Genomic DNA, 9,821 nt, shown 5'->3' with positions numbered 1-9,821 from the left:
TGACCTGCTAGCATCTCCTATATTTGAAAATACAGTTCCGCATTTCTTGCTTATGGTGATTCCAGGTATATACCTCAGCAAGGAAGAGAACTTGCTAAAGAGAAATAGCGGTGGTGTAGTTTTAAGGAAGTTTTCTGGTTGTGAAGCTGGACTTAATTCTAGTGATCTGGGACAAGTTGCATGTCTGTGCCACCTCGTCCTCTCTATCATGAAGAGGATGCTGCTCTCTGTGAGCTTGTGGACTTCTATCGTTGCACAGGGATTTGCATGGTCAGCTCTCGAAACTCTTTAAAACGCTTGTGCTAAATGTGCTTATTAGTAGGCAGCCATATTCTACACCGGTGAAGACTGCAAAAGAAAGGGAGATGGAGGAAGACCACTGAGGGAAAAAAAAGGGACAAATTCAGCCCCTGTGTAAACGGGTGCAATGCAGATTAAATTTGGCCTCATGCTTTCTAAGCTAAATTCAATCAGCCCACTCGTATGGCATTGAGAAACCCCAATGTTTAGACTGAGCTCTTCTGTTTCCAAACGTGGCTCAAAAGCAGAATCTCTCTGACAAGCATTGGAGCCCGTTGCAGCCCTGAGCCAGCAATGCTGAAATCTGCTGGTAAGATTACATAATAAATTAATGCACAGGAGGGCAGAGCATCCACTCCTGCAATGATGTTATGCAATAGAGAATTCCAAAATAGCAGAGGTAAGCACCTGAGGCTGTCCTAGGTAAGAACAGGACTGATGAATGATTCCCCTTTTGTACTGGAGGAAATATCTTGAAATGCAGCTAAGGGAAGCATTCTGTTAAGGCAGCTAGTAATTTTTCAGAGGTGAACGTTACAGGATGAATGAATACTTCTGTAGCTTTCTCTTAGGCAGCAAATAAACCATCTCACATCCTCATTAAGTAGGCGAGCTCGGGGTGTTGTAGCCTGTAACCCCTGGCTTGTAGATGGTGAGGCACTTTCAGGGATAGCTTTAGTGCAATGCTCCATTACCCTTTATGTCCTAATAACTTCACTCTACAAACCCTGTCCCACTCTCTACCTAATTATGTAGTGTCTGATTTCCAGTGCACAGCTCACTGCTTTCATGCCTGCTGACCAACGTTGCACCATTCTCACAAGCTCCAGTTCAAGAGGCTGAAGAGCAGGTGTTCGCCCTGTATTTGCATCGTCTCTTTAATATGAAGTACATGCTGCAGCCTTGGCAGCAATGATCTTTGCATAAAAGGACAAAGAGGGAGAAAACAAGTGAACCACAAAACCAGAAGTTCTAATTATTTCTTGGTTGAGTTTTCAAGTGACTCTGTTTAGCAGAAAAATAGAAAATATCTCAGCCCCTTCTTAATATTTGTTTAACTACTTTTCAGCTGAAAGAAACCAAACTTGCTGAGAACTGAAAACCCGTCCATGCAGTCAATGGAAATTCACCCTCGCCTGAAGTCCATGAGAAGAAAAAAACCTTCCTGAAAGACACTAATGGCCAAGTCTTCAAAGATACTTAGGAACCCCAGCTGCTACTGAAATCCAGGGGCACTGAGGGCATAGATACTTTTAGGACTCTTTGTTTCATATTTCTCTTCAATTGGGTCCATTTCTCATGAAAATCATCATTCATGTTTTATACATGTAGTTCGCTGCCAGAATCTGGTCCTTAGCTTTTAAAGATCTAAACTAGCTCAGAGAAAATGCACCATACTGTATCTTTGATTACCCAAATAGATTCCTAGGATAGCAGTGATGATAATTAAGTGTCTTGCATAGCAAATATATGCTGTTAGGCTCTTATCTCCAAAGAGAGACCCCCTACTCCAACCTCTTCCCTTAAAGGTAGCGCCATTTCAGCTGAAGTGTTCTTGCGTACTCCTCACACTATTACGTGCACACATATACACACGCAAACACACTCAGGCACTTGTAAATCACTTGAAATGGAAATGCAAAATCAGTAAACTGAGGCTTCTGCAAAATGCCATTAGTATTCAAGGTATGAATCACAGGTTCTCAAGTTTTCTCCGTTGAATCACTCTCTCGTATTGTGCTTTGGCGTACCTTTGTGCCCCACATCTCAGGGCGGGCAGATGGAGATGGGTGCGTGGGCAGAGATCGTGTTGCCGAGCACAAGCTACCACCTCGCTCCTGAAAAATGCTGCAGTATTTGATCTTACAGGACTAACATGTGAATTGTCCCCTGGGGATCAAAAGAGGTTTAGCCCGCCTTGCCTGTAGGTTTCTGGTACACGAGGAAGCATATTCCCCATTAGATGGGAAGATGACGGTGGGCAATTTCCAGGCTAGAAATGTTCTGCCATTAACTGGAAGTGTAGAGAACCCCCCACTTCCACCACAGTAAAGAACTACAGGTAAGATTTTCAAAAATATAGCGTAGCCTAATTCCTATTGAAAGTCAGTAATTTAGCCTGGAACAAAGATTAACCAAAAAAAAAAGGCAATTATTATAATCTGTGCCCATTGTGTTCCTGACTGAAGCTTGGTCACAGAACAAAGTAAATGACACTCCAGTGTCATACTCTTAACAGTATCGTGATGATATTTTTATCCATTACCATAAGACAGGCTTTTGAGGGAGATACTGTGTATCTGTCATCCAAGCCTTCTGCTTTCATAACACATTGGAAGGTTTCCAAGAATAGAACTGTTCTTTTCCCATTTTGTTTCTCAATAAAATTACTGAATAAAAACAGACATCAGATGGGAAGAAAATAAGAGAAAAAAAGAAAGGTTAGAGCTGCCATTGTGCCATATCATCTCCCTAGGTAGCACACGATGTTGATTCTTGCTGTGAAATTGCCGTCTTTGTTCGAAAGAATTATATCAGTCAGCCTTGTAAGGAAATAGAAAAGCAGGTATATTAAATTAGCTGAAAATTGGCTCTAGGGGGGAAAGCACCCTTTTGCACTGTATGTGATATGCACCATCCATCTTTCTCAAAGTGCAGGTAGAAACCAGAGGTGTTAAGGTAGATAATAAAATGCAATAATAAAGCGGTACAAATGGAACGGTTATAAAAGCACAATAACATCCACAGATTTGTCAGAGAGTGCCTTCCCTCAGCAGGAGTTACTGTCTGCCCAGACAGTAACAGTTCTTCCCATGGAGCTTCCTCTCCAGAGAGGAGAAGTGTTTACTTTGCTGGAAAATCTTTGAAATATTTCAGCAGCACTTGCTGGTAATAGTCAATATCAGACTGAAAATGCTCTTTTCTGGATATTAAACCCCTCTATATTTTCATTAATGACTCAGGAAGGGGATGAAGAAGATAATGCAGGATTTACCAAGCTGGAAGAAACGGGATGATTAAAATGATCGCTTGAATTAAAAATGTGGAATTATCTAGAATAGGGTTTTTCAACTATGTCTGGAAATTTCAGGCATCTGAAGTTCCAGAAAACTGGAAGGATGCTCATTTCCAGTATGATGCTAATAACTTCTTGAAAATTAGGCCATTCCTGTGTGATTCGAGCAGCCTAATCAAAAGTTGAGCCACCCAGAGCTATGTTCAGCTCTATTCATGACTCATTTTGCAGTTCCTTAAGAGGAAGAAAGAGGACATATACACTTGCTGGTTTGAGTATGGTTCTCTGAACACATCTGAAAACCTTGACCTCAGAACATCAGTGAGGCAGTTTCAAGACACCAGTATGAAGTTCTAACAAATGGATGGGAGGAAAACGTACCCATAAGCACTGAAATACACAGAAGTGAAGGAAGAGGCTCCATTTGATTACTCTGGACTTTGGATGGGGTCTACAGAGAGCTTGGTTTGACCATATGCAAAATGAGGGGAACTGGCATTGAACTCCGCTGTATCTGTATATGCTCAGGACTAGCAGATAAGTGCAGCACTGGGACTGAGGGATCGTTGACAAGTATCTTGCATTCTCATGTTGGGCCTAATACCTTGTTTTTTGAGGACAACCTGAAAAACAAGTAATGACAAGCCAGGCAAAGAAACACTTCCTTGGGTGGAGTCTGTGGTGTGGTGGGGGATCAGACTCGGTTGGCTTTGTGCATTTGCATGCCACCCTCCCATAACCCCTAAGGATGAGCCCTCAGCGTGTAGAAACCTTGGGCTGCAGATGAGCAATAGTTTTGAAAAATGCCTCTTAGGTGAAAAGAGGAGCTCAAGTTTCTGTGGAGACACAGCTATAAGGGTCTAGGTTAGGAAGTGCATTGTTTTGGAATTGTTAGGCTGTAATAATAGGAATTTCCCTGCATATGAAATGAATATAAAACTTGTAGTATCGGCCACTGTAGGAAGTATAATTCTGAACAAAAGGCTTGTTGGTCTGATTTATGTCAAAACCTATTATTTGTGTACCCTGCACAATAAAAGCATGTTAAAAGCTTTTGGTTAAGGAGAAATGAGTGATTTGGAGGTCAGGTGGAAAACAATGAAACCTTCATAGGGCCTGAATCATCACTGGTTAAAATTCACTAGAAGAGCGAAATTATATCACAGATGAATTTAGCTGGAAGTGTAATGTATACAGATTAGAAAAAACACCACACGAAAGGACAGCATTCTGCATTTGACTGTTAATAAATCTCCCTGTCTTATAAAAAAGGGAAATATACACAATTTGCTGAGCATGGTGTTCATGCATTAAAACCAATTGGGAAATAATATGAGAACTAGGGAAAAATCAAAATCACATCTAACTTGAAATGCAGTCTACACAGGAAAAAAGAGAATGCAAGATAAAAGTATATTTATAATTCTGGCAAGCTGAAAAGCTTCAATAGTTTGCTGTCCTCAAAATAATAAAAATCCATCACTCTTCTCAGGGGAGAGACTGTGAAATTGTGGTGAAATTGTTTCCCGCCCTCCACACCATCCCTGTAGCCCAAGGAAGAACAGAGCTTGCAAAATTTCCACTGTAGTGTGTGTTAGCTGCCTTTGGTATGAGAGCTGCAGGTCACCACCAAGTCTGAGATGGGTTTATCCTCACAGCACTGAAGCATTTAAGGTGGCTCAGCGCTGCTATTTCCCCCATCTCCCTGTCCAAGATAGGGAATGAAGTATACAGAAGCCAGAAGTGCTACTGTATGGGCTTGGCGGTTTAATTACTGCTGTGCACGCAAGTCTCTGGAACGTCTTTACATGTAGGTGCACACCTCTAAATGGAGCTGTTCAAATTCCAGCCCCGTGTAATCTGCAATTACGTAAATTTGCAATTGTGCTAATTTATAGCTCCATATAAACATTTTTCAGCAGCAGGTGAGTTTGGCTCTCACAAGCTCTGCTTGTTGACAAGAGGCAGGATTTCCAGGAATGCTGTGGATAAAACGCGTCTCAGCTCCCCGTGCCAATTCTGAGGGCAGATGTCGGTGTGAGCAGCACTGCGCTCTTTCCATAGGGAGTAGGGAAAAATGGGACCTCTGCTAAGTGATTCATCCTAGCCTAAAATAGCTGTTCTGGTCGGGTGGAGTGAATGACTCTGGTAGTGTTTGTGTCTCCAGCCGCTATCGTGGAGAGATTATAGAAGTAGCCTAGAGAAGTAGTTTGTTCTGGATACTTTTCAGATAGCTAAAGGCAGGGGAAATGACTGAGGTCCTTGCGAATTAGGAGCATGAGTCCTGTTAGCAGGCAAAGGGCTGGGAGTTTAATCCCTGGGAAGTTTGTGAAAAATCATACCCACCATGGGGGAGAGATGCCACCCTTCTGAGGGGACACCAATTGAAGATAAAGCCGTTGAGAACATCAAATTTGGGAATTAAATGATATCACCCACTCTGCACCCAGGGAACGACTGCCACGTCGCTCAGGTGTGTCCGGGGAGGGGGAGAGGGAAACCAAGGGATCACCATGTTACACTACAGCCTTGGCTGCCCAAGACTGTCAGGGCATGACTGCTTCTGAAAAACTGGCCATTCATAAGCCAGAGAAAATTTATGGGAGAGGCTGAAAAGGCAAAAGCTAAACATTCAGCCTTGAGATAGTTTTTCTTTGTCCCTCCAAAGGGAAATGTCAGGCAAAATGCTGCATCTGCTAGTATTCTCACTGGAGCAGTTACCCTAGAAATATCCAAAGCTGTATTTCTTACCGAAGAGAAGGACATAGCCAACATGTATCCTGTTCTGTATTCCCTCTGCAGAATTAAATGCAGTGTTTGTCTTTGATTGCAGTCACAGCGCACAAAAGCTCTGTGCATTTCCATTGATATTCACATCATTTCTTCTTCAGCTTCTCTTGAATTAATGTTACCCAGGAACCTTAGCAATGACAAGTTCAATTTCTGTAGTCTTAGACTGAACAATTTAATCTTGGGCATTCTTGAATTTTTTCCCTAAATTCCTTTTTTTCTGATTTTGATGCCTTTATACAAACAGCTTACTATTTCCTTTGGCACGCAACACACCACAGGAACACTTCTGATGGCAAAGCAGGTTTTTCCCCCTTCCCAGAACAACTGGACAACACTGAGAGGTCCAAAAGACAATTAAAGGGACTGTCACCGTGAATCACTGCACCATATAACCAGTGTTTTTCTGGCAGTGCTACTTCTCCTCACTTTTTCTCCACTTTGGAGAAATCCGCCACATGGATATCCAGTTCATTAGAGAAAAGTAGAAGGAATTCTGCAAGACTCAACTGTGCATTCAGAGATGTTACCTTGAAAACAGCAACGTATTGGTATATGTATATTCCCACAACAACATGGCAGTCGTAAGTAGCCAAGAGTCATGGGGTCCATCGAGCAGCAACTATGGCGCAGTGAGTCAGCAGTAAACAATGCGGCGCAACTCAGACTGGTGCTAAGCTCAGTTAGCAAACCTGACCTGCGGTTTCATGCAAACCCTTTTTCCTTCTTTTAGACTATATGGGTTCATGCCCCCTGCATTTCGCTCTCAGTTTCAGGTATGAATGAATTCAAAATCTCTAAGTAAAATTCAGCCAGAAAAAGCTACCTAGTTTTGACTAGTTTCAGTACAAACCCAAGCAAAACCACAGAATTGCTCATGGTTTCCAGACCAAACCATACATTTCACCTAGTTTTTTGGGGTTTCAATACGAAAACTTCATGGAGTCTGAAAGAACAAACACAAAGATTAAGGTCCTTTGAAAAAAAACTTAAGACATTTTGCATTACTATCTTTATAAACACTTTTGGCTTCTTAGAATAAAATGGTTGAAAATGCATCTCTTTAGAACAGGCCATCATCAAGCCATCTGGCTGCAGAGAGATGGTTTTCTTTGCAATCTGTGAACCCTCAGCTGCTTTTGAGTAAGCAGGTCCTCCTTGGCTCTTGAGCACTGAACTCAGTTTTGGCCCTCGAATTTGTCTTGTTAGTGTAGTTTCAGCCTTGAACATGTGCCTGGAAGAGAAAAAACAAGGATTCTCTTCGCCATCGTGAGAAAACTATGGATGGGGCAGGCACGCCTTAAACAGGATTTATATACTGTAGGGTGAAGTACATCTCGGGGTTTAGAGACTGGGAAAACATTAAGGCTCTAGTGATGTTCTCTTTTACTGATTAACAGCTGCTTCCTGCAGAGAGTATAACTTGGATCATCTCTAAGTCAGGCAAGGAACCTCCTCAAGCACTCAATAGCTGAAGCTGGAGGAATAGAAATCTAGCAGTCATATACATGTGTAAGTGTTGTGCTGCAGGAGCCTGGCACACTGAAGATGGCTCCAGCCATGAATTCACTATAGCTAAGCATTAGAAAAACAAAAATCGGAATGAGGTGAAGAATGGGCATTGGTAGAGTGTGTTTTATTACAGAAAATTTGTCCCAAATTATAACGCATTTTTTTTGATTTATAAACCAATGTATGCATTTTTTTTTGCTGCTTACAACATTTCCAAAGGCTGTGTCTTACGTATTGAGCTAATTCTGTCTTCCAGGATACATCAATACGAATCCTCCTCCTGACTTCCCTGGAGATCATCTTATTGAGCACAACTGAACCAGTAAACTTGACTGGACTAGAAGATATTTAATAAGACATCTAGCTTTCATTTCAAAGACTTCAACTGACAATGGACTTGCCATTTCTTTCAAGGAGTTGTGCCAATGAGTAATTAACTTCATTTTCACAGATTTGATTCTCTTTCCTACTGCATTGACAGAGACACAGATGGACGGACAGAAAGAAAAGATGAAAGCCTTGTTTGTTTTTTACCTCATCTGTCAATACTTCTTATTTCCACTGACTAGCAGGTCAAACCTTTCCTTTTCCTAACCTAAATTCATATGGACAAGGATAAAATTTTCTCTTCATTCCTCAGTTCGATTAAATAGACCAAATCACTCGAATGTCTCTAGGTAAGGGCACTTTCCAGACCCTGAATCATTGGCTCACTCATGCTACTCTAACTGTTTAGCAGGGAAAATCTGTAACAGAGTATTTTTCTCAGAACATGAAGGATAGGAAACTGGAAACTGCAACTTCAAACAATGCTTCAAATGACAAAAAGAGCACACCAAATAATTGAAAGTTTGAGGCACCCACTCAACTGCAAAAATGTCCCATATCTCTGTGGTTATTGTTAATGTAATTAGGCAGTTTCAGGATGTGTCTTGACAAGCTCTTTTGTTTTGTTTTGTTTTGTTTTGTTTTAGCTATTTTCTAGAGGTGGCTGGCCCATGGGTACGACTCAGATGGAAAAGAAATCTGGTTTCACATCTGGGCTCTGCCACAGCCTTCCTGTGTGACCAGAGCCATGTCACTCAGACTCTGTGGCCCACTTTCCCCAGCTGCACAGCGAGGAAAACAGCATGTTTATTTACTCAGGTTAAGAGCTGTGCAGATGCATGGGCTTGCCAGCTGGCTGAATCCCTTGAAAGAGGAGGGTAATTTTAGAAGACATGTTAATGATGGCTTTGCCTTAAGTTTCTTAGCACAAAAGCATAAGGGAAGGGAGTGAATGACCACTTTGCAAGGAAAGATAGAGATGCCCACTCTGAACGTTTATTGTTTATTCTGCGAACTCTTCGGGAAGATAAATATTTGAACCCAGCATGGAGCACAAAGAGATGCCACTGCCTTTGGGTCTATTGCAACAGATCTAACTCCAGCCTTTTCCACCCTGGACCTCAAATCCTTTTACAGAAAAGATCTACTTATTTCTTCCATTTTACAGTCAGAAAAACTGATTTCGAAGAAGAGAAAAGTAACAGTGCAGCAGCACCTTACACGTTTCTGAAGCATTTGCCAAAGCCGCTGGGCAGCCGACCTCCATGAAGCTACAGTGAGTTTCCTCCTCAGACGGCCTGCACACCTGGTTAACAGAGATGGCATCACAGCCCAAGGCTGTGAGAAAAAGCCACACAGTCCCTGGGGGCAGCAGGTAGCCCCCGACCTCACTGGGGTGGGCCCAGGCAGTTGCTTCACATGGAACCGGGCACCCTAAGGAATGAGAGAAGGAGTTTGGTGAAGATAATGAGAAAGAGGAGGTGGTGGTGTAGGCTGTGAGAGAAGATGAAACAGCTTTGACATAAGCAAAGGAAACTACATGTTTGGAATTTCAAAAAATCGACTCAACATTTCTGTCGTAGCAGATAAACATCTATTTTATTACTGGGAATCATCTTTTTTCTGATTATAAATAGAAACAACATGTTACCTCATGTTATTTCCTCTGGGGTTTTTTGGGGGTAGATATATGTGGGTGGTAAACAGCTTGCAAAGAAGTTGTTGTTATTATTATTATTAGTCAATATGAATAACAGGAGGGGAGCATCTGGGGTTGTGATGTACCGGGTACTGTGTAGCCACAAACCAAATATAGGTCATTACCTCAAGCGCATCTGCTGTGAAGGAAGGACAGCACAGCTGCACCGCTAATCTG

This window comes from Struthio camelus, chromosome 20 (genome assembly GCF_040807025.1).
Source record: "Struthio camelus isolate bStrCam1 chromosome 20, bStrCam1.hap1, whole genome shotgun sequence".
Lineage (NCBI taxonomy): Eukaryota > Metazoa > Chordata > Aves > Struthioniformes > Struthionidae > Struthio > Struthio camelus.
The sequence above is the reverse complement of the archived record's forward strand: the minus strand, read 5'-3'. Positions refer to the sequence as shown.